Source organism: Castor canadensis, chromosome X, assembly GCF_047511655.1.
Source record: "Castor canadensis chromosome X, mCasCan1.hap1v2, whole genome shotgun sequence".
NCBI lineage: Eukaryota > Metazoa > Chordata > Mammalia > Rodentia > Castoridae > Castor > Castor canadensis.
Window position 1 is genome coordinate 23,838,163 of NC_133405.1, and position 23,454 is coordinate 23,861,616.

Sequence of the window (23,454 nt, forward strand, 5' to 3'; positions counted from 1 at the left end):
GCAGGAAATGAGGGCTAAAAGGCCAGGACTGAGCTAAGGATCATTCTATTGAATGTTACCAGACCAACCATGCTTGCTTGGTAGCTGCATCTCTGAAGCGTGGGACAGCAGTTACTGGAGAGAGTAGGTCGTGGAAAACCAGGTGTACATCCTAAAAGAAATAAGGATTTATTTTTAAATCTTGCTCCATAAAAGGCTGGAATTTATGTTTGGGAAAGAAGCCTAGCAGCTGACATCTGAAACTACTGGTTAGTTTCATGTGGCACATATCTAAAAAACATATGCACACACATATCTGTAGATATTCACACATACAAAGACAAAAGGCACATATCATCTTTGCTCTCACTTTAAATCTGGGTTTCCCACGTCAGTCTTGTAGAAGTGGATATTGCTCCATAGGACTTTGCCTGCAATTCAGATATGATGACATGAGAGAGACACTGACCATGGATTAGGTCACAAGTCCCAAACAAGCAGGCTTTCCACATGCAAAAACAGCAATAGGAGAGAAATGTTTTCTCAGTCAATTTTGACACTGGTCCATTTTTCAAGGCAGTGTGGTATTAAACACATGAACTTCAGAGCCAGACTGTCTTGTACCAAATCCTAGTCTTTCCAGTTATTGGCTGTGTGACATTGGCAAAGTTACTTCACCTCGTTGAGCTTCAATTTTCTCCTCTGAAAAACAAGAATTAGAAGTATTCCTTCACAGTGCTATTTGGAGGAGTACATGAAAAGTAATGAGAACACCATCTGACATATAACAAGCACTAAATAAGCATTAAAGTTTTTTGTTTACAAAATGAAAATATTGCTAGAAACATCCCCACAGAAGTAGTAGCCAAGAATACTAATTGCTATACTGAAATAAGGTAAAGCCATATAAAGTTACAGGAGGAAAATTGTGCATTTATTATTACTTCTGAACTGTTACCTATCACCACTTAATTCTAACACTTAATTTAATTTGAAAATAATTTAAAATAACATTAAGGTGTATCTATAGAGTTACATAAGCATTAGATGAGATCACGTATACAAAGTGCCTGCCACACAGAAAATTCTCAATAAATCAGGACTAATAGCAGCACCAACAACAATTTGTCTGAAATCGTTGAATGAGCATGGGGCAGAGTCAAATACATGGTTCTGTGTGATCCCAACAGTCATAATCATTTCACCACACAAACTGAAGCACGGTCCACTATTATTTACACGTGTGTATGTGCACGAGTGTCCTTCTTGGTCTACGTGCAAAGAAGATTTTGAATTCTGTCTAAAAGGGTTAAAGGCAAATTCTCCACCATGATCGTGTATCTTTTAGCTAGCCTTTTCCTACACTCCACTTGTACCAATCCCCACCACATACACGATGCGGGCAGCCACACTGCTCTCTTTGTTCTTTTGGCTCCCATTCCTGTTCAGCTCCTGACCCTTGCTTCAACCTCCTTTTTGAGGGTAACTTTGCGTTTTTATTGGATGTTCTCAGCACAGACTCCTGCCTCCTCCTCAAGAGCTTTGGCTGGGACACATTCTCCTTGGTATCTCCAACTGGAGGCCATCATTAACTGTTTTCTTTAAAAATGAATCCCCACCTCCACTCTGTCACTGCCATCCCTTTCTTTAGTGATTCATATTTATTTGTAGCACCAATCACCTGTAATATGTACTACGTTACACTTAGTTCTGTCTAATAGTTGGTCTCTTTTTATACAGGCTCCATGAGAGCACGGATGTCCTCTCTTTTATTCACTACTGAATCCTCAGCTCCTACAACATTGCCTGGCACAGAGCAGACACAATAAATATTTGCTGAATGATTTAATGTGGCACTATGATAGAGTGAACAGTGCTTCGCCTCTGGAGCCAAACAGAACCATGCTCAGATCTCACTCTGTCCCATTGAGGTACCATTTATGTGCCTGTTTTCTCATATGTTAAATAATAATCTTGTGTCCCATAATATCCATTCTTTCCTTCTTGTATATCAGGGATTGGTAAACTTTTTCTTAAAGACCACAGAGTAATATTTTAAATTTTGTGGGGCATCCAGTCTTTGTCACAGCTATTCAACAATACCATTGTATTTAGAAGGCAGCATAGATAATACATAAATGAGTGGGAGTGACAATGTTCCATCAAAAATTTATTTACCAAAAATATTTTTGGATCTCAGACTATAGTTGACCAATTCCTATACCTGGATAGATTCTTGCTGTGGAAGTCCACATTGCCTTTGCAGCTGGATCAAGCCAGTACAGTGAGAACAGAATGAGATGTGTAACTTTTAGACTGTACCCTTAAAAGAAAAGTACATGTCATCATAGTCCCCTTTTCATCTTTCCCACTGGCTGGAATGCAGACCTGAGAGCCAAATAGGCAGCCTTTTCCTGGAGATAAACATATTCCTATTTTGTTTAAATTACAGAAGATTTTTAGTCTTATTACCACAACCTAGCCTTATGTTAACTAACAAATGATTATAATGACCTCGAGTTATTGAGATTACTCAAAGCTAAAGTCCATATAAAACACGTAGCATGATAGTGGTCACAAAGCAATTGGCAGGTTTCATCATGATTTCTGTTGTTAGTGACTGCATCCTTCTGCTTTGTTCCCCTTCCCTGGTATTGTTGAATGCAGTCATATGCATAATGGCATATCGTTTATACAGGACCGCATATATGGTGGTAGTCCCATAAAATTATAGCATTTACTAGTGCCATGGCCATCTTAGTTTGTGTAAGTACACTGAAGTTTGCACAATGAAAAAAAAAAAGCCAAATGATGCAATTTCCAGAATGTATACACATTGTTAAGTGTCATGTGACTTACAGTTTATCCTAACCTGGTTTTGGTTCTTTAGAGACCCAATGTTTGGTCAGGCCAAAATATCTTTGAGATTGATTCAATCATTCATTTTCCCCAAGCACTCAACAACTCTGCTCATATGGAAGGGAATTTAAACAAAAGCAGTCAGATTTTGTGCTTTTCCCAAATAAAATTAAAAGAACACATTTGACTGTTGTTAAAATAGCATATTTGCGTGTGCCTGTTTCATTTTCCAAACAAGCTGTATATGCAATCAGTCTTCAGGCTAGGATCTTCATAGTTCCAAGTCAGAGGTTCTCAATTGGGGGTGATTTTGCACCCCACACAAGAACATTTGGCAATATCTGCAGATATTTTTGGTTGTCATAAGTGGAAAGGAAACTACTATTATTATCTAGTGGGTAGAGGCCAAAGATTCTGCTCAGTGCTGTACAGAAGGAGTTTTTAGAGAATAGATTTCCATTTTACATATGGATTGCTCTGGAAATTTGATCTGCTAGGCACATACCTGAGATTGAAGAGTCATTGTGGTTCTCCACTTTCTCACCTTTCCTTTCACAGTTACCCTTTCCCAATTTACAAGAGAAAGGCCTACCATCATGAGTCTTGCCATGTCTATAAGTCACAGTATGATCTCTTCTCTGAGGTCCCAGAGTATAGCAGAGTAGAGTGGCTAAGATCTGGAAGTTAGAGCACAGTCCCAGGATTTTTAATTAATACTCTGTCACTCTCTAGCTGCATAACATCTATTTATTCACTAATTTATTTTAACATTCTGAAGACTTCTGGTCACAGCAATTTTTGTTTAAATTTTCATTTTATGTACATATTTTTGTTAAGATATACAATAGGATGATGAAGTGAAGACTTGCAAGTATAAAAATGTGCTTGACATTAGAATAAAATTCCATAGGGAAAGTGAATGAATTCAAGAATTAATGGTAATGATGTTAAAAGTCTGACTGTGAAGTTATCTATTTATATTTTAATGGTTGACATTGTATATCAAAATGTAATCATATTTAGTTAGAATCCATTGAAGATGTTAAAAGAATGATATGAGTTTAATTTTAAACTGTCAATATTTGCAAGGTTACAGAATGTATATCATGTTTACATCTATTTGAACTTACAATGAAAAATTTCCAGATGTCAAATTAAAAATGTGCAAGGGGACAAAGTACAAAGTTTAAAGCGCTAGATTACTGCTGAATCCCCTCTGTGTCCTTTCTTGCTTGATGAAAAAAACAGAAAGAGGAAAAAAACCAGTCACATAGAGATGTGATTAAAATGCAGCAGCAAGTTCTACCGCACAAGACCGGTTTTCTCTGGTCCCCACTCATCCTGCCAGCTAGCTTCCAAGTGGTTTTTTTTCCCCTGTTCAAGAAGTTCTTCATGCTCCCCCAGCCTTCCTTTCAAACCAATACCTATTTTTTCCCTTTTCATCAAATAATGACTCTCTTAGTCATCACTGCAGGTCTCCTGGACTCTTACAACCTGCTTATGACTCAACCTGCTTTTAGCAAGTGGGCCTCCAGATACAATCCACAATTATCAGGCAGAACTTTAAAAAAACATAGTAAAAGAAAAGAAGTTTTAAAACAGAGCTATATGGTAGCTCTCTGACACACACAGTCTGCACCTGTGGAAAATGTATCTTCTACATGCCAGGAGGACTGCTGGGAAAATGGACACGTCAGTGAAATAGATTAATTAATCCTGTTGTTTGGTTTTATACATTAAACAGTTAAATCAGCTTCATTTTCTAATGGCAATGTTTATTGTTTTAAGAAAACTGTGAAACTGATGTGCATTCGTAGGTCCCAGAATGTAACTTAAGATGTACACCCAAACAAATGTCCATTGGTACAACAATGGAACTGTACCTGTGATAAGGAAGGAGGGTGCACTCAACACCATCCACCAGCCCAGACCTACATTTCACATTGAGAATAGGGAACACAACCTTAAAATGGAAGAGGCAATCAACCAAACTTGTTTGCAGAGCACAGTTCTACACTGGAGTCCGGCCTGGTAAATACCTCCTCTTTCACTGATTGTCAACTTCCAATTGATTCTTCCCTTCTTTACAACTTGAACCAAGGCAAGGAAGGAAATTCTTTCTTAAATGCTTCCCCAAGACCAACTCACAGATACTGATTTGAGTTCCAGCTTAACCCATATTAGCTGTGGGAACTTGAGAGATATTTTCAACCTCTCTGAGATGCTATTTCTTTGTCACTAAAATAGGGACAATTCTGTCTACCTTAACTCATATATCAAATGAATACTTAAGATTAAGTGAAGCAGTGTTTTAAAATTATTTAAAGGACTATACAAAATAAATTAAAATAACCATGGTGATTATAATAATATTGTCATTGTTACTATTGGCTCCCAAGACCACATATTCCACATGTGATAAGCTATAATTATTAGAAATAAAGCAAAATAAAGAAATAAATTAGAAATAAATCAGAATTTAAAGTCTCTTTAAATTCTGCCTAATCATCCTTGGTCTGCTCACTGAATCTGCACAACACAGATTCAACTCTTTTTTTCTGTATTTAGCTTTTTAGATCATTGAAGAGAAATACTGTTGTCCTATTCAACCCTCATACTGGGATTTTCTTGTTTCTTGTTTCTGAGCTAAAAGAAAACCAATCATTTGAGAAACACTTAAAAAAGAGAAAAAGTAAAGTATCAGTGAACTCATACTTCTATTTTCAACATTATTATTTACTTGAGTGGTGGCTACTGTCCCCTTTGGAGGTTGTTAATACATGGAAATGATGTTTGTTGAGTCTAGAAAAGTGAAAAAAGATGTTTGTGTCTGCTCTTGTATTTCCAATTCTAGCCAGTGCTTAATATGCTTTTGATGTACTCATGAATAAGTGGATGAAAATTTGTCACAGATTATATTTTTTCTAAGCATGACAGCCTAGAGTTCTCAGTCCTGTCCTATGGTACCAACATGATGAACCCCAGGACCCAGAGTCTTGATTCCAGCCTACACCAAAAGAACACTTGGCTTTGTCTCTTTTTGCAAAAGAGTATTTTATAAACATTTAGGAGGTACTGTGAATAACTGATGCAAACATAAATCTTTTCTCTTCTTCTTTTCTTTTTTTGGTACGAGTTAGGGTTAGTGGGAATTAAGCAGCCTGGTCCTAAATTCTGTTTTAGACAAAGCTGGTGGGATAATCACTTATGTGCTTATTAGGTGTTAATGTTGCAGCCATAATTTCACATCAAATAGCTAAAAGATAAATGGACTGAGCCTTTGAAAGACAAAGAAAAAAATGTGTGGCCAACTACAGCAAAGCATTTGTGTGCTTGTTTTCTTTGTTGTTGCTATTGTTGTTTGGTTTGGTGTTTGTTCTTCATTGTGGCCCTGTTTGTTTGTTTGTTTTCATTACTCACACCTCACCTACTCTGCATCATCTGGATAAGCACAGCAAGCAGAAGAGTCCTTGAACTGCTTAATCTGCAAGGCTCAGTCAGAGGCGCCCCAGTTCCAACTCTCTGCCACGTCAACCTGGTCTTATCCAGCACAAAAAATGTTCTTTTATATAAGATCTTAAATCCACCTAGTTAAAAAAGTGTGGGGAAGGGGGACTGACACATCTCTTATGAGTCAGTTGTGTATATATGAGGTAAAAGTCAACCATGATGGAAGAGCAATCTTTTTATTACCATTAGGTCAGGTACATTCTAGAACATTATAAATTGCCCACCCCATGAGAGCAGAAGTCTGACTTGATTATTCTGTTCCTCAGTACCTCAGTGTTTTATGTGCACTTAGTAAATGTTTTAGGAAAGGAGAATATTTGGGAAGAGAACCATCTAAATTTCTAAGAACACCATCTAAAAAAGGAGTAGTACTAGAATAAAATATTCTAGAATCCTAAGGTCCTGGAGTTAGAAGGGAGTTAGTTATAGCATATGTCTCTTCATTCAGACAGATTTTCTGAACTATTCATCATTTCATTTTTGAGAATTCCTTGGGTAAAAATCTCCATGGCTTTCTTTGCCACCTATTTTTATTGCCAGTAAAGTCACATGCACACACTGGTCTGCAATTCATTGAAATTTTCCACACTACATATTCAGCTTCACTAGTCCCACCTGAGCTATCAACGCTCTATTTAGGAAATTTACCTGGATTGATTTTGTCTCCAGAGAACCAAACAACTGGTCAGTTTTCAAGAGAAAAAGAATTCAGTCAACCTAGTTGTATTTCCTTCTCCCTACCTCCTTGAATAGGCATGACACCTAGATAAATCTCTCTATATAATGGGCTTCCTGGTTTATTTAGAGACAAGGAAAAGGTTCTTACAAAATTCTGATTAGTTGAGGTCCAAAAAAACTAAGAAAGTTTAATATATTCTGCTTAGTGAGGAGAATCAAAAATTAAAATACAGCTATCATAATTCAAATTAAGAAAATTATCAGGAACTTTCCTGCATTCAAATTGCATTCAGTTCTCTTTCTGACACTTTCTATAACTGAGGCTTGGGCCATGGTAACAAAGGGTATGAATGACCTCCCAATGACCCTGAAAGAACCTTTAGTGCAGCAAGATTCAAAGATGGTCCCATATTTCCACAGTAACTCAAGTAGTGTGGGCATAGGCCTTTTGAGAAGATTTCCAAAATAGAGATTGAAATTAAAGAAAGTTTTCAGTCTGTCCTTCAGAGATCTGGAATAACTCATGAGACTGAACACCAAAATCTTGAATCATTCCATAATTTTTTGTCACATCATTGTCATTGTAGTGATAGAAGTGGTGGTCATACTGACCATAGCTGTGGCAACTATTACCTGTTTGTTAAGACCTCAGTGTCTGGTGAGCCTTACCTTAAAGAATTTAGATGGAGTGATTTATTTATTCATAAATTATCTTATTTAGTCTCCAGAATAACTCTGTCAGGTAGGTACTAATGTTTTTAGTTGATGAAACTAAGGTAAAAAGATATTAAGCAACTTGACCATAGGTCAGATTTATTTCATCATGAAGCTCTGTGTCTCATAAATATAACACACTCTTTGGCCATCTTCAAATCATAGTCTAACACACAAATTAGTAGATATTAAGGGATAAAGTGGGAAACCAAGTAAGAGACAAGGTTTATCAGAGGAGCTCAATCTCAACCAATCCTCAATTTTACAAACAGATCTAAAACTTTCTCCCTCTCATGGTGAGTAAAGTGTAGTGTTTTTAAATGCTAAGGAAAACATGACATGAACATGTTAAACTATAATTTATATGACAATGTTTTCCTAATGATTGTTACATTTTGAAAAATCAGATTAATGTATTTTGTAACTCACTATATTAAGGCAGGAAGTATGCAAGTACTTTATATCTATAAACTCTGTGATCTTTTGTCATCTTATTAAAATCAACATAATTTTGATTGTAGGCCAGGTGTACAGGCTGTATTGTAAATTGATAACAATACAAGATTAGCACTTCATTCTTTAAAATATTCACATAGCTCATGCAAAAGCACGATTGCTGGCAGGGTAATAATTGGTTTAATTAAGGACAAGAAGAGGAAGGAAACAAACATTTGTTGCCCACCTGCATTATATTGTACTGGATGTCTCCACATACATCATGTCATTATGATAATAATACATATCTCACATGATTGTCCTGAGGATTAAATGAGACCACCTACATGAAAGCGCCCAGGGGGAAGCAGAGAAAAGGACTTAGCATTATCGATCCCAGACCATGTTCCAAGTCCTCTGCTATCACAATGTAGGTTATTTCTTTTAATCTTCACAACAGCCCAGCACACTTGATCTTGTTATCCAGGTTTTATGCATAAAGAGACTAAGGCTCAGATAATTTTTTAACTACTCAAGCAAAGACTGAGTTGACCGAATTCTACATCCATATTCTTGCCACTTAATTAAAGAGTAGTAAAAGCCTTGCTAACAGCATTTCATCATAGGGAGGGAGGGAAAAACATCAGTGTTCATGCACTCATTCATTTATTTGTTCAACAACTATGCTTTCAGCATATACTCTATGCCAGTCACTGAAATAAACTCTTTCCATAAATTATCTCAGTAAATTTTTACAACACTCCCAGGAATTGAGTACCAGAATTATTCTAATTTTATAGATGAGGAAAAGGGGCTTTAGGAAGTTAAACTGATTTTCTCAGTATCAAAGAGTTAGGAAATGGCAGGATCTATATTTAAGGTTAAGTTTGCCTACTTCAAAACCTGCACTCTTTCTAGAATATTGTGCTATTTCCAGAAGGCAAATGATGTTCCCCCATTTGCAAAGTTATATAGTTTGTTGAGTTTGAATCACATGGTTTGGTGCCTAGGACTAAGGCTCTATTAGGTGGACTGAGCTCTGTAGCCTAAAGAACAAAATGTCCTATGGTCCTCTGAAACCTGAGAGGAGGAAGGGGTGATTCAGAATCAAAGACAGAAAAAGAGACACACAGAACAAGACAGCAACACACAGAGGGATGGCAAGAGTCACACAGAAAGGCAGAGACAGAGAGACAGAAAAATATTCAATAATTCTGTACACCCTGGAGGTAGAAGGGACTACAGCAGCATTTCTGAACTAGCTGACTTACTTCATAGTAAAGAAATATTGGTGCATACTAAATTCAATATTGTCCTCTACACATTGTAGGTGCTAGATGACAGTGGGACATGTTTCTTATAAATCATCTCTACTTCTAGAAATAGTCTTACATGGCCCCTTCTGCTAAATAAAGGGCATCACAGAAAAGTCAAGTACCAAACAAATGGACTTGATGGATCTCTTAAGAAGATTCTTTTCAAGCCATGAAGTTGCCTCTATGATCACTTCTGTCATTTTCTTCAGCAACATCTACTGTTTAATCCAACTATTGCATGGGCCCATGATTATACCTGTCAGCTGGCAAGCCCCAGCCCACTTCCTTCCTTCCCTAGGTCCAGTGGTCATTCTCATCTCTGAGTGGAGCTCCTCCCATATACTTCACTCTTGCTTCAAGTCTTAATATTCTTCCAGCAAAAAAGATAACATTCTGAATTTAATTCCAAACTAGCAAATTTACCTTTCATTTTATTTCCTTGTACTTATTTGTCTCTTCCCCCATAAGGCCACCTTCCTATACCTGCATCAGTGGAACCAGGGATTCCAGGGAATTCTAACCTGGGTGACCAGAGGAATGCCCTAGGGATGGTTAGCCCAGAAGGAAAGTGTGATGTTAGTGAGGACTCGATGGAGTTTCAAGCTCTGGGGGACCAGTTAGAGTCCTGAAAATAGGGAAATCTGTGACACAGCTGAAAACTCTGGGTAGCCACCTCCCAAACAGGCCCTGGATCACAAAGAGAAATGGAACCAGAACATAGGGGCTCTCAAAGCAAATCCATCAAGTTCATCTGCTAATGGAGCAGGTCCACTGGGGAAATAACCACAGACATCACACTCCAGAGGCAGTAATATAACAGGATACATATGATCTATGGAGCTGGACATCTGGGTGACTCTGGGAAGTCACTTAATCCCTCTGAATTTTTGTTTCATCATCGTTCTAAAGAGTAGTGAGCTGGGTGGAGAGGGGCTGAAGTGTGAGGCAGACAATCACACTTACTGAATAGATACTTTTTGTTAGACATTATACTCAGAAATTCATATATACATTCACTTCATCCTCCTCAAATTTCTTCAAGTTATGAATTATTATTGAAATAATAATGTACAATATAAGAAAGCAGCTTGCTCATTGTGCACTTAATAAATGTCATCTCCCTTCCTTCTCAGATGTATACAGAAGTGACAAGGACTCCAAATCTCACTGCAGATATCTATCCTACATTCTCCCCAGTGCTTGGTAATGCAGTTTGAAGAGGATTGTAGCAATCATTTTTAGAAGTAATCATAGAATGTCAGGGTGGAAGAGACCTTAGAGATTACTCATGTCTAACTCTTCAATGGATAAAGCAAAGAAATACTTATAACTAGCTCTGCAGCAAGAACAAGACCAGAACTAAAGCGTCTTCCCTCCCACACATATGTGCTCCTACGCCCCTCCTGGAGCTGGTTCACAAAAAGCCATACCCCCCAAATTAACAAGTGGGCAAATGAATTAAACAGACAGTTCTCAAAAGAAGTACAAACGGCCAATAAATACAAGAAGAGAGGTTCGACATCCTTAACCATCAGGGAAATGCAAATAAAAATGTCACTGAGATTCCATCTCTCCTCAGTCAGAATGGCTATCATCAAGAAAGCAAACAACCACAAATGTTGACGGGGATATGGGGAGAAAGGGGACCCTTATATACTGTTGGTGGGATTGTAAATTAGTACTGTAACTATGGAAATCAGTATGGTGGCTCCCCCAAAAACCAGTAATAGAACTATCATGTAATCCTGCTATTCCACTCTTGGACATATACCCAGATGAATGTAGGTAAGCATACAGTAAAGATACCTGCACATACATTTTTTTTATAGCAGCACTATTCACAGTAGCCAAACTATGTGAATCAGCCTAGGTACCCATCAACCAAGGACTGGATAAAGAAAATGTGGTATATAGAGACAATGGGGAATTATTCAGCTAGAAGGAGGAACAAAATAAGCAATTTGCAGGAAAACTGATGGAACTGAAGATCATCATATTAAGCGAAATAAGCCAGACTGAGAAAGACAAATATCATATGTTCTCTCTTATATGTGAAATGTAGATGGAAAAAAAGAATGATACAAATGTAAAACAGGGACTGTTTGGGGAGGTGAACCACTGGGAGGTGAAAGTAGAGCGTGATGGGGGCGATTATGATCAAAGTACTTTATAAGCATGTATGAAGATAGAAAAAATTAAACCTGTGAAATTGGCTTAAAAGGAGGAGCAAGAAAGAGCAATAGAAGACACGAATTCCATCAAAGTGGAATTCATGCCTGTATGGAAATATCACAAAGAAATCCCTTTGTACAATTAATATTCACTAACAGAAAAAGAAAAAAAAAACATGAAGGACAGAATTCAGACTCTGTGGTTGCAGTTCATAGAAACATCTTGGAGTTCAGGCAGTGATGCCTCCTAGGAGCTCCAGAAAATCCCTTCTGGCATAGGAAAAGACAGGAAATAAAGAGAAGCAAAAATCCACAGGCTTCACCATGGTGGGTAAGTAACTTGGAAACAAAGACAGAAACAAAGCAGAACCATGACCTCTGGGCAGCTCCATCTTTGAGGATTAGAGACCTGCACAGGATTCTGTCTTCCTAATGGGGTTTTGAAGTGTACTAACCTCCAACCACCCAAGGTGTGATGGTTTACAATTCCTACCACTCACTCCCAGTCAATATCTCCCAAAGGCCCTCATCAAAAGGAATAGACTGTCAAGGACGAATTCTTCTGGAGCTGCAACTATGCATTTCAAGTACTTCACAAATGTTTGCTGAATGAATGAGTCACTTAAGGAAGTTCCCTGGCCTCAGTAGAACACAGGAGTATGGATGTTTCTAAAGCAGTCCACAGGCATTGTCTAGTTCAATTTCTCAACTTCTAGACTATCACCAGATGCTTTCTCTGGAGGAGGCAAGGCCTTTTTACAGAAGAAAATAAGTCTAGTATTTGTGGTCGACCCTGAAATTTGCCAAATAAATGAGAAGAAGGTCTCCAAGGAGGCAAACTAAAAGAACTGAGGCCAGGATTGTCTTCTCTCAATAACAGAAGGGGAGTGGAGTAGGACTGGGGAACCAAGTCCTTTGCTCTGGTGACACCTCATCTGTCAAATGCAGAGCCTCAGTCATCCCTACCAGAACCAGAACCAGAACACTTCTAGAAAAATAGTCTGAGTGGGAGTAGTGCGATCAGAAGCCCACATGGGTTTTGGAAGTGAGGATAAAGAAGAGACATTGATCAAGAGGATGGCTTTGAAGTATTAGAACAAATTCCAGTGCTTGTAACAGTTTCAGAGGAAACAAACATCTTTTTGTAGACAAGCTTACCCTCTTAAGGTAAAGAATCTATAAATTACCAACATCTTAAGGCAATCCCAGAGCCCTACCATATGCATGTACACATGTACAAGTGAAGTCGAACATTCACAAGATACACACAAATTCAATCAAATACAAAAAGTAACAGAAACTACCAGGCAGAAACATACTAGATAAAAATCCATAACATATACAGGTATAAATTCATAAACAGGCACAGATAAAAACATACAAATGATCAGACACAGAAACACAAACACACCCTATACAAACACACTCTCAGACACAGAATAGTCACAGTTCTTGGACTAACTGAACAAACTAAAGTAATATTTTATTTCTACTTCCAACCATTTCTCTACCTACCCCAGAACTTTAGATTTTCCCTAATTTGCTCAATTTTTTTAAAAAAATGGTTGTTGTGACATCTCCCAATATAATATATTGCTTGTCCTTGGCAAATGGAATTTGAAGGACAGTAGTCCCTTGATAAACACCATTCTTTGGATAAAGTAAACAGAAAAATACCAAAAACAAAGATTTCTCTCCTTTTCAAGCTAGATTTCTCTCCATTATATTAGGCAAACTAACCTCCTAACACCACATCCTGTTGTCCACAGGATACCTTGGCTAACTCAATTTTTTCTGAACCAAGTTTCCCTTTTGAATTGGTAGTTCTCAAATTCTTGCTTCAGTCCTGCCCTTGTTGAGGCAATATCTTAGTGTGTTCAGGCTGTGCTAACAGAATACTTTAGACTGGATAATTTATATATATAAAAGAGTTTATTGCTCATAGGTCTAGAGAACCTTCTATATCAAGGTGCTAGCAGATTCAGTGTCTTCTTCAAAGACAGCACCTGCTAGCTGTGTCTTCAGCTGGTAAAAAATCAAAGGTAGATGTGCACCCTCTGGCCTCTTTAATGCATGCTAATTATTGTATTGATTTTTAAAAACTTTTTAGTGTACAAAATAATGGGTTTCATTATCACACTTTCATGCATGTACGTAATGTAGTTTGATAATATTCACTTCTCCCATTACCCTTGCTGGTCCTCCCTTTCCCCTCTCACTCTTCCCCTTCCCGTTCCCTTTCCCAAATAGTCCTCCTGTACTTTCATGTCTTTTTTAAAAATATAAATTTTTCATATGAGAAAAAACACAATACTTGTCTTTCTGAGTCTGGCTTATTTTGCTTAACATGATGATCTACAACTCTGGCCCCTTTTATAAGGACACTAATTCCATTCATGAGGGTGGAGCCCTCTCAACCTAATCAAGTTCCACCTCTTAATAGTACTGCATTTAGAATTAACAGGAATTTTGGAGGGATGCAAACATTCAAACCGCAGAATGCTACTACACATCCAACTTTCCCAAGGCAATACTAAACCTGAGACAGGGATTAAAGAAAAATCAGAAACATAAGTTCCTAAATCATGCCTGTAATTACTGTCCCAAGGACCACTCTGGGTAGGACTGATTTGGTAACAACTTGACTTGACTTTGCTAAGAACAGTATTGAAGGTGCAAGGAACTTGTTTATTTCACCTTCTTGGTTGCCATAATTACCCACGCCACACCCTTTGGCATAGCCCTTTTCATTTTATAAATACACTATCAAAATTACTTCTTTTGGGGTTTGAGAGAGCTCTCTGAAGTTATCAGAACAGACTTAATGACTTGTTCTATTTTGCTGAAGAAACTGAGATCACAGAGGATGTGGTGATATCCCTCATATCCACAAAGCTAATTGGTGTCAGAGGTAGATATTGAACCAGTTTTTAATAACACTGCTAACAGTACTTTAAAAACTATGCCACTTCATGCCTTGATCCCCTACCCTGGGCCACCCCTCACAATACCCTTTCCAAGTAACATTCCAGAACTTTATTCTCTCTTGCCTTCAGCACACTAAACTTGCATTATGTCTCTTCACCCTGAGCCACCCTCTCTAAGCCCAAGCAGATACTAATATCTCATTTAATCTTCAGTAACTTGCCAAAATTCCTACAGCTAATAAGTGGTAGGACCATGATTACAGATCAGAGTCACTGGGCTTTAATGCTTATGCACTTACAGGAACATTATACTGCCTTTCAGAGTTACTTTGTCAAACTAATCTGCTAATGGACTAATACCAAACAACCACTTATCAAAAGAATGTAGAATAGCTGTGTTTGTTTTGTTATTACAGTCAGTGTGACACAGGAAGAGTTTAATTCTTTTTTCTAACCAAATTATATTGTTAGGACATTGGGAACCTTTTGTATATCTGGCTAGGTCCTATGACACAAATATAATACAGTATGATAAAGCACTAAATAGTGCCCATTTAAATCTCACTTAAAAATTGCAGACAATAGTAGATTAAAATAGTTGTACGGGAGATCAATAAGGAGGAAATTAATGATGGCTGAAATTATCAAGGAAGAAATAAAAGTTGTGTTTGTCTCAGAAGGATGGGAGAATTTATAGAGAAAGAAAGGGTCTTCTGTGCATGGGGACCAGCATAAGCAAAGATATGTCAACAATTAAAAGACTGGCTTCATTTTAATATAAGATACAGCTTAGAGAGATGTTTGAAAGTGTGTCAGCTTGGAATAACTGGTTATCCCTGACACAGGAGGGGATTTGCATTTGCACACATGCTATTTTCCATACACTTACAGTGGATTTTCTTGAAAAATATGAAGGAAAGGGCTTCCCTGACAGCTTCCTCAGACCTTTCTCTCCTATGAAGCAAAAGCCATAAGATGCTAAGAGTAAGGCAGGAAATCTCACTTCCATGGCACAGGTAAAGACTATTGCTTCCAAAATTTGTCAGCCTCTGAGGGGAGGATAGGAAACTCTTGTGCACCCAAAATTCAAGAAAATCCATTGCTCTTGGGGAAAAAACTACAAGCAAAGTAAGGAGCAGGGGACATTCTTAGACCCAGGACCTTACAAACATACCAAAGATAAGTTTGCTTCTACTGAGAGGAAAGAACAGGAATCTCCTGTGCAAGATCAAGCACAGGTAGAAGACAGTTTTGTTGGCTCTGTGGGGACAGCCAGGAATACTAGGAAGTCCTGTTCCTGAAGCCCAGGTGCACAGGGTCTGCCTCAGATGGAGACTAGAACATAAAAACAAAGAACCTGCCATGTCTCTATGAGCAGCCCAATATCAAATAACAGGTAACATTTGACTGCTGGAAGAGGAGCAAGAGCACAGAGAGAGACTCCCCTCTGTGGCCCAGGCATGCAAGGGCAGCCAAAAGCTGAGGGAGAAGCAGAAAAAACCTCCAGAAACACAATTCCCTCTCTAAGCATATGGTAGCAGCAGTCTACCACTAGAGGAACTCGAAACCTGTGGTGTGCTAATGGTAATGACAGCACAAATCACAATCCCTGCTCACCTCCTGAGTGGACTGACTAAATTTCACAATGAAATGAGTTTTACAAAAGAGGCAAGAGCATTTCCAGACATAACTGCTATTTACCTTAGTATCTGCTGTTCTTCTAAACACATTGTCTGCTATTCAATTTAAAAATTAAGGACCAAACCAAAAGCAAGTAAAAATAATTTATTGTCAAGAAATAATGCAATCATTACCCAGGTGCAGTGGCTCACACCTATAATCTTAGCTACTTGGGAGACAGAGATGGGGAGGATCACAGTTCCAGGCCAGCACTGGACAAAAATGCTTTTGAGACCCCATCTCAACCAATAACAAGGTGGGTATGGTGGTGTGCACCTGTTATCTCAGCTACAAGGGATACATAAGTAGGAGGACCACAGTCCAGGTTGGCCCAAGCATAAATGTGAGACCCTACTCAAAAAACACCTAAAGCAAAAGGGCTGGACATCTGACTCAAGTTGTAAAGTGCTTGCATAGCAAGTGCAAGGCCCGAGAGAGAGAGAAGAAAGAAAGGAAAGAAGAAAGGAAAGCAGTGGAAAGGAAAAAGGAAAGGAAAGGAAAAAGAGGAAAGGAAAGGAAGGGAGAAAAACACAAGCAAACAAACCTGATTCGAACATGCTGCAGATGCTGAGATGAATAGAGACTTTAAAGTAACAGCAATTAGTATTACAAATGACTTATTTAAAAAAAAAGATGAAAATACATACATGAACAGATGGAAGATTTCAGCATAGCAATCAAAATAACATGAAAGCATGAAATGGAAATAGTAGAAATAGAAAGGTACACCATAACAAAGAAATGTAATAAAATTACACAGCTGAAATTTGCCTTAGATTCATTAATAAATGGATACAGGCAAAGAATCAGAGAACTTGAATACAAGCCACTATGAATTATCCAAATTATAATGCAAAAGCTTAAAAAAAGAATAAAGTATCCAAAAGCTGTGAGACAATTTGTAGTTGACTGAGATACAGGTAATTCAAGTCTCAGAAAAAGAAAACAGAAAAAAATGGAACAAGAGGATTATTTAAAAACAGAATGGCTGAGAATTTTTCAAAAATAATAAAAGACCCAGGAAGTTCAGAGAAACAGAATATGAATAAACACACACACATATGTGAGTGTACACACAGTCCTCAAGATAAAAATAACTATAAAACAAAAATATAGATGATACAAAAGCAAAGTACATACAGAGGAACAAAAATTAGAATCACAATAGATTTCTCATCACAAGCCATGTAATCCAGAAAACAATTGGGTGACATCTTTAAAGTATTGAAAGAAAAATCTATTGACCCAGAAATCTATGCCTATTCAAACATTTTTCAAAAATGAATGGAAAGTGAAGTCTCAAACAAGAGGTATGATAATTTACTTCTAGCAAGTATACTATAAGAAATGTTAAAATAAGTTTTTCAGGGTTGGAGGTGTCGCTCAAGTGGTAGAGCACTGGCCTAGCAAGCATGAAGCCCTGAGTTCAATCCCCAGTACCGCCAATAAATAAATAAATAAACCTAACCTTTATTGTGCTGGTAACTAACTCATGAGAACAAAGCAAAACGGACTGGAAGTGTGGCTCAAGTGGTAGAGCCCCTGCTTTGTAAGCACAACACCCTGAGTTCAACCCCAGTCCCACAAAAAAAAGTTTTTCAAGCAGAAAGGAAATGATATAAGATGGAAACTTGAAAGAAATAGAGTGCCAGAAATGGTAAAAAATAAAAGTAAACATAGCAGTCTTCATCTGAATACTTTTCTCTCTAAAAGATGCTAAAAAGTTTTAAGAAAAAATTAACAATGTATAATGAATCTGCTATATGCATAAATATGCTATAAGTATGTAGAAATACATGTGTAAATATGCTACATGCTATAAGCACAACAGATGTGAGGAAGGGATTAGATACATTGGTGTAAGATTTTTATACTATATGTGAAATATTACTTGAATAATAATACAGTAATTGAAAAATATTATTTGAAGTTGGACTCTGATTAAATATGCATATTATAAGAATAGTAAACAAAAATATTTGAAGAGGGCATAAATATGTCAATAGAGGAGATAAAGTGGAATCACAAAAATTCCTGTTTATTCCAAAGAAAACACAGAAACAGGAAATGGTGAAAGAACCTAAGAGATGAACATAAGCACCTAACAAGACATACTTGTATATTTAATGGTATTGTTCTGGACACCTACAGAAAAGGTAGATCTTATCAGATTGGTAAGAAAAGAATGATCCACTTATGTACTGTTTACAAGAAACATCAAAAATAAAATGTGAAATGAAGAATAATATCCTCATGTGTTCATGGTGTAGTAAGGTATACTATATAAACCTTAACCAAAAGAAAGATAGGATGACTATATTTATTGATACCATACTAGGAACACTTCAGAACAAATAATGTTGCTACCAGAGATAAAGAAGGCTAATACATAAGTTTTCTGATCACAGCAGAATTAAACTAGAAACCATTATTCTGAAAAATGTCAAATTACATAGAAATTAAACAACCCATTCTTTAAAAAAAATCCATGAGACAAAGAAAGAGTCACAAAGGCAATCATAAAAGCTTTTGAATTTAATAAAAATAAAAAACATATCAATATACATGAGAAACACATAAAACATGTTTATAAGTAGAAAAGGCTTATATGCTGAAAGAAGAAAGCTTTCAAACGAATTATCTAAACTTCTAGCTTAATAAACTAGGAAAAAAGAATAAACTTAAATCCTCAAGCCTGAAAAAAGCAAGAAAATACAAAGGGCACAAATCAATGTCAGAGAAAATAGAAAAAGCATAAAAATCAATAAAACCAAAGCCTGGTTCTGACAAAAGAACAATAAAATTTACAAACCTCAAGTCAGATAGATCAGGAAGAAAGTAAAGATACAAAGTAGAAATGTTGGAAAGATAATAAAGGCATTACTACAGATCTTACAGAAAATGAAAAGGAAAATAATGAACTATTTGCCTATAAATTTGATTACTGAGACGAAACAGATAAATTCTTTGAAAGATACTGTCATTGCTCACTAGAGAAAAACTAAACAACCTAAATGGTCCCATATTTACTCTAGAAATTAAATCATAATTTGAAATCTCCAAACAAACAGAAGTAACGACAAAACCTCCAGTCACAGCTGTCTTCAATGGCAAATTATTTGGGACATTTAAGAAGACATAACATCAACTATGAACAAATTGTTCCAAAAATATAAGTGTAAGAAACACTGAGTAACACATACTTAGTATGATACAGCACCACTATTCTGATGTCAAACCTGGGAAAGCACATCATAAGTTAAGAATATACATGCAGAATGCCTTAACAAAATATTAGCAAACAGAATCCACCAATACATGCAAAGGAAAATAGATCACAGTTGTGGTAGGCAGGATAATGGCCCTAGAAAGATTTCCATGTCCTAATCCCCAGAGCCTGTGAATGTATTATGATATCTTTATATGTGTGTATGTAATGACATAGCATATATACTATGTCATATATTACATATAATATGAGATAGCAAAAAAATTACTGTTTCACATGGAATTTAAATTCCTCATTCAGATGACTTTTAGCAAAACTACTCTGGATTATCTATCTATTGGACTCAGATAAAAACACAGGGTCCTTAAACATACAAGGAGGAGGCAGAAAACAATCAGAGTGATGTGACAGGAGACTCAACCAACCTTTGCCAGCTTTGAAGATGGAAAGGGTAATGAGCAAGTAACATAGGCAGCCTCTAGAAGATGGAAAAGGCAAAAAAAAATTATTTTCTAGAGTTTCCAGAAATGAGCACAGTCCTATCACCTTGGTTTTTCAGCCCAGAAAGATCTGAATCAGACTTAAAACAGAGTTATAAGATAATATAGTTGGATATTTTAAGCCCCTATATGTGTAATAATTTGCAACAGCAGAATTATGAAATTAATGCAGTGGTCTTAATGGGTAGGACCAAGCTCTAAAACTGAGATAAACCATCATGAGGTAGAATAGAGTGTGGAATAGAGACCCAAAACACAATTGATTTTCTGCAAATTTAATGGACAACATATGGTATTTTCAACAAATAATACTGGAATGCTTTCCTATGTGACCAGAATATCTGCCCTGCCTCAACCAACTCTGTGGCAGAATTTCAGGTGACATTTGTTTTTAATGTCAAGATAGTTATGAAATGATAAAGGCACTAAGTATTCCCCAGCACAAATGTCCCTTCTTTTCCCTGTGGAAATATGGGCAATTTCAAGAATACTGGCACCATAGAATTTCACCTGTTTTCCTTCCTCACTTATTAAGTGAGGCTGGAGCTGCCCTGAAGTTTTACTTTAGCATGGGGTCTTTGAGAAGTGATTTCTGGGTCCTAGTACAACAAGGAAATGTAGATATTTACCAGGCTGGCAGAATAGCTTAGTGGTAGAGTGCCTACCTAGCAAGAGTGAAGCCCTGAGTTCAACTACCAGTACCAAAAAAAAAATAGACCATTGCCAATATTCCCTGGGTGATGGTTCCTTTTTGCTCCACGAAACAGGGATGTCTGCTCTGGAAAACATGACATAGGTGGTTTTATTTGTTTTTTATAAATAATATGCTTTGAAAAAATCCCAAAAGAATGAATCTTAATGATGGAACTGACTTATTATGTATTTATTCTATAAACCTAGTGTTTCACCTGTCAGGCTAGCTTCAAGCAGAGTACAATTCAATTGCAGTTATGCCAGCCACACTACTCAAGGACAAGTTTAAAGCCAAATTCTTCCATTCTGTCCATATGTGACCACTACATCTGGCTTGAGCTTGATGGAATTTACTTCACTCAGCAACTAGTTACACACTTAGCTTGAGTATGACTTAATTTCAAGCCTTTGTTTTTGATTCATTGGCAATGTCTTAGACATCCACAATGAATAGCTGAAAAGTAAAAGTCTCTGTGTCTTAGACCTTATGACTAAATGGTCAGAGAAAATTTCTAATCAATTCACTCAACTATTTGAATAAAATCAATTGAATTTATCACTTCATCTTTTTGCCCTTCTTATTCTATTTTCCCACCTCCACAGTGACCTCTAGGAATTTTTTTTTTTGGCAGCACTAGGGTTTGATCTCAGGGCCTCTCCCTTGCTAGGCAGGTGCTCTTACTACTTAAGCCACTCTGCCAGCCCTTTTCTTTGTGATGGGTTTTACCAAGATAAGATCTCAGGAGCTATTTGCCAGGGGCTGGCTTCAAACCACAGTCCTGTTGATCTCGGCTTCCTAAGTAGCTAGAATTACAGGCGTAAGCCACCAGAGCCCAGTGACTTCTTGGAAATTTTAAGTTTCCTAAATAGAAGGTATAAATTACCAATCAAATTGGAAAAAGAAAAGTAACAACATGAGGACTGGTATGCCTTAGAAAGGAGATGGAGGTTGCATAAAATGGACTATTTTCAAAAATTATCTGTCTCTAGACAGGGCTTAAAACTTCAAAGCCCTCTGCAGTTAATCATTCCCTTCACCAAGTCACCACTCTGTTCTTGTGCACTTTGATAGACTTATAAAAAGAAGTTGTGGAAGGAACTCTATCCTCTGTGAGTTCCTGCAATAGTATCTGCATCTATACAGGGGAGTGCATTGTTAGAGAAGTAGCTTCTATGATATGTGGGCAATGGCATTTCCAATTCTAATTGGATGCAACTTCCTTAGTTAAAGACTTCGTCTGGATTCAGGATATTTAACCGTGGCCATATCAAGGGTCCAGTACATGGTCCTGGTCTAGGGCTTCATCAGTCTAGATAGCTCCGCTCCCCCCAAATTCTATGGTTATCATCATCTCTCCCAGGAAGCCAGCCCTGGAGCAGGTAATGAACAGAGAATTCTACAATCATAACAGCTATTGATGGTATCTGATTATAACAAGGCAGCTTTGTCCTGCTTGCCTCTATTATTTCTTTGATTGGCAAAATCACTTTCGATCTGACTTACCACTACACAGTCTTGTGTATAGTGTCCTCAGCAATCTCTCCGTCCTGGATATTTGCTACTATAATACCAACAGTCAATGGCCTGACCTTCACCTTGAATTGCTTCTGGCCCACTCCTTTTCCCAGATGAGAGTTGGATGGGAGAAGATAAACCTATGAGAATAACATCCCAGTCAAAAGTAACATAAGAATGTTAAAGAGAGTGAATTATATGGGAAGGGGAGATCCCCTTGGACTAGAGGAGAAAGAAAGTGGGAATGGCGGAATGGCTGGGAGAAGAGGATGGAGAATTTAGCACTTATCCCAGCTAATAACTGGGGATTCTGAAGCCGAACTTCCTGTGTCCAAATCCTGGTTCTTTTACTTAACTAGCCATGTAAACTCAGACATTTTGTGCAATCTTTTTTTGCGTCTCTATTTTTTAACCATAAAATGGCAAAAATAATAGTGCCTAAATATCACACAGACATTTTGAGGGTAAAAGACATTAAGCCACAGGAAGTAGTTGGAAAGGTACAATCACTCAGTAAATGATAGCTATTACCATTGTTACCCTTGCTCCTCAATCACTTAGCAGAGTAAGAACTTCTCCAGGTACTCACCTTTTCTGATTTCTATTAATACTCACAAACATTTGGGGCACATATCATGAGGTCTGTTTATGAAGCATAGAATAATATATAAGTGATTGAATGAGTAAGTGATTAATGAGTGAATGAAGGAATTACACTGAGAGATTTTTAATAATAGAGCCCCTGGTGGAAGATGTCTACTCAAGCCAAGATTCCTCTTGAGTTCACATGCCTATGTATATGCTAGCTTTCACTTATCCAGTCTTAGGAAGGCAGTGTGGGGGCTGGATATGTACAGACCTCCGGAACACAGCCAGCATGAAAGAACAGAGCAAAGGCAAGCAAATAAGAGAACAAAGTTTGAATCGTGGCTCTGCTACCATGTGATGTTGAATAAGCTATCCTACCTATGAGCCTCAGGTTTGTCATATCTAAAATGGGAACAATGGTGCCTATGTTTCAGGGTTCTGGTAAGAATCAAAAGAGATAAATTAAATGATGGTGCTTGCTATTCCAACTGAGTTTTCTTCCCATTTTTATGTGGTAATAACTGATATTAAAACATACTTGCTGATGGTCCTGGAGTTTGACACACATAGGGGCAGGGACAATTGAAGCACCCCAGTAGCGGGTAGGATAAAAACTTTCTGGAGGCCACCCACACACCGCTGCCATTGAGAACAGCGAA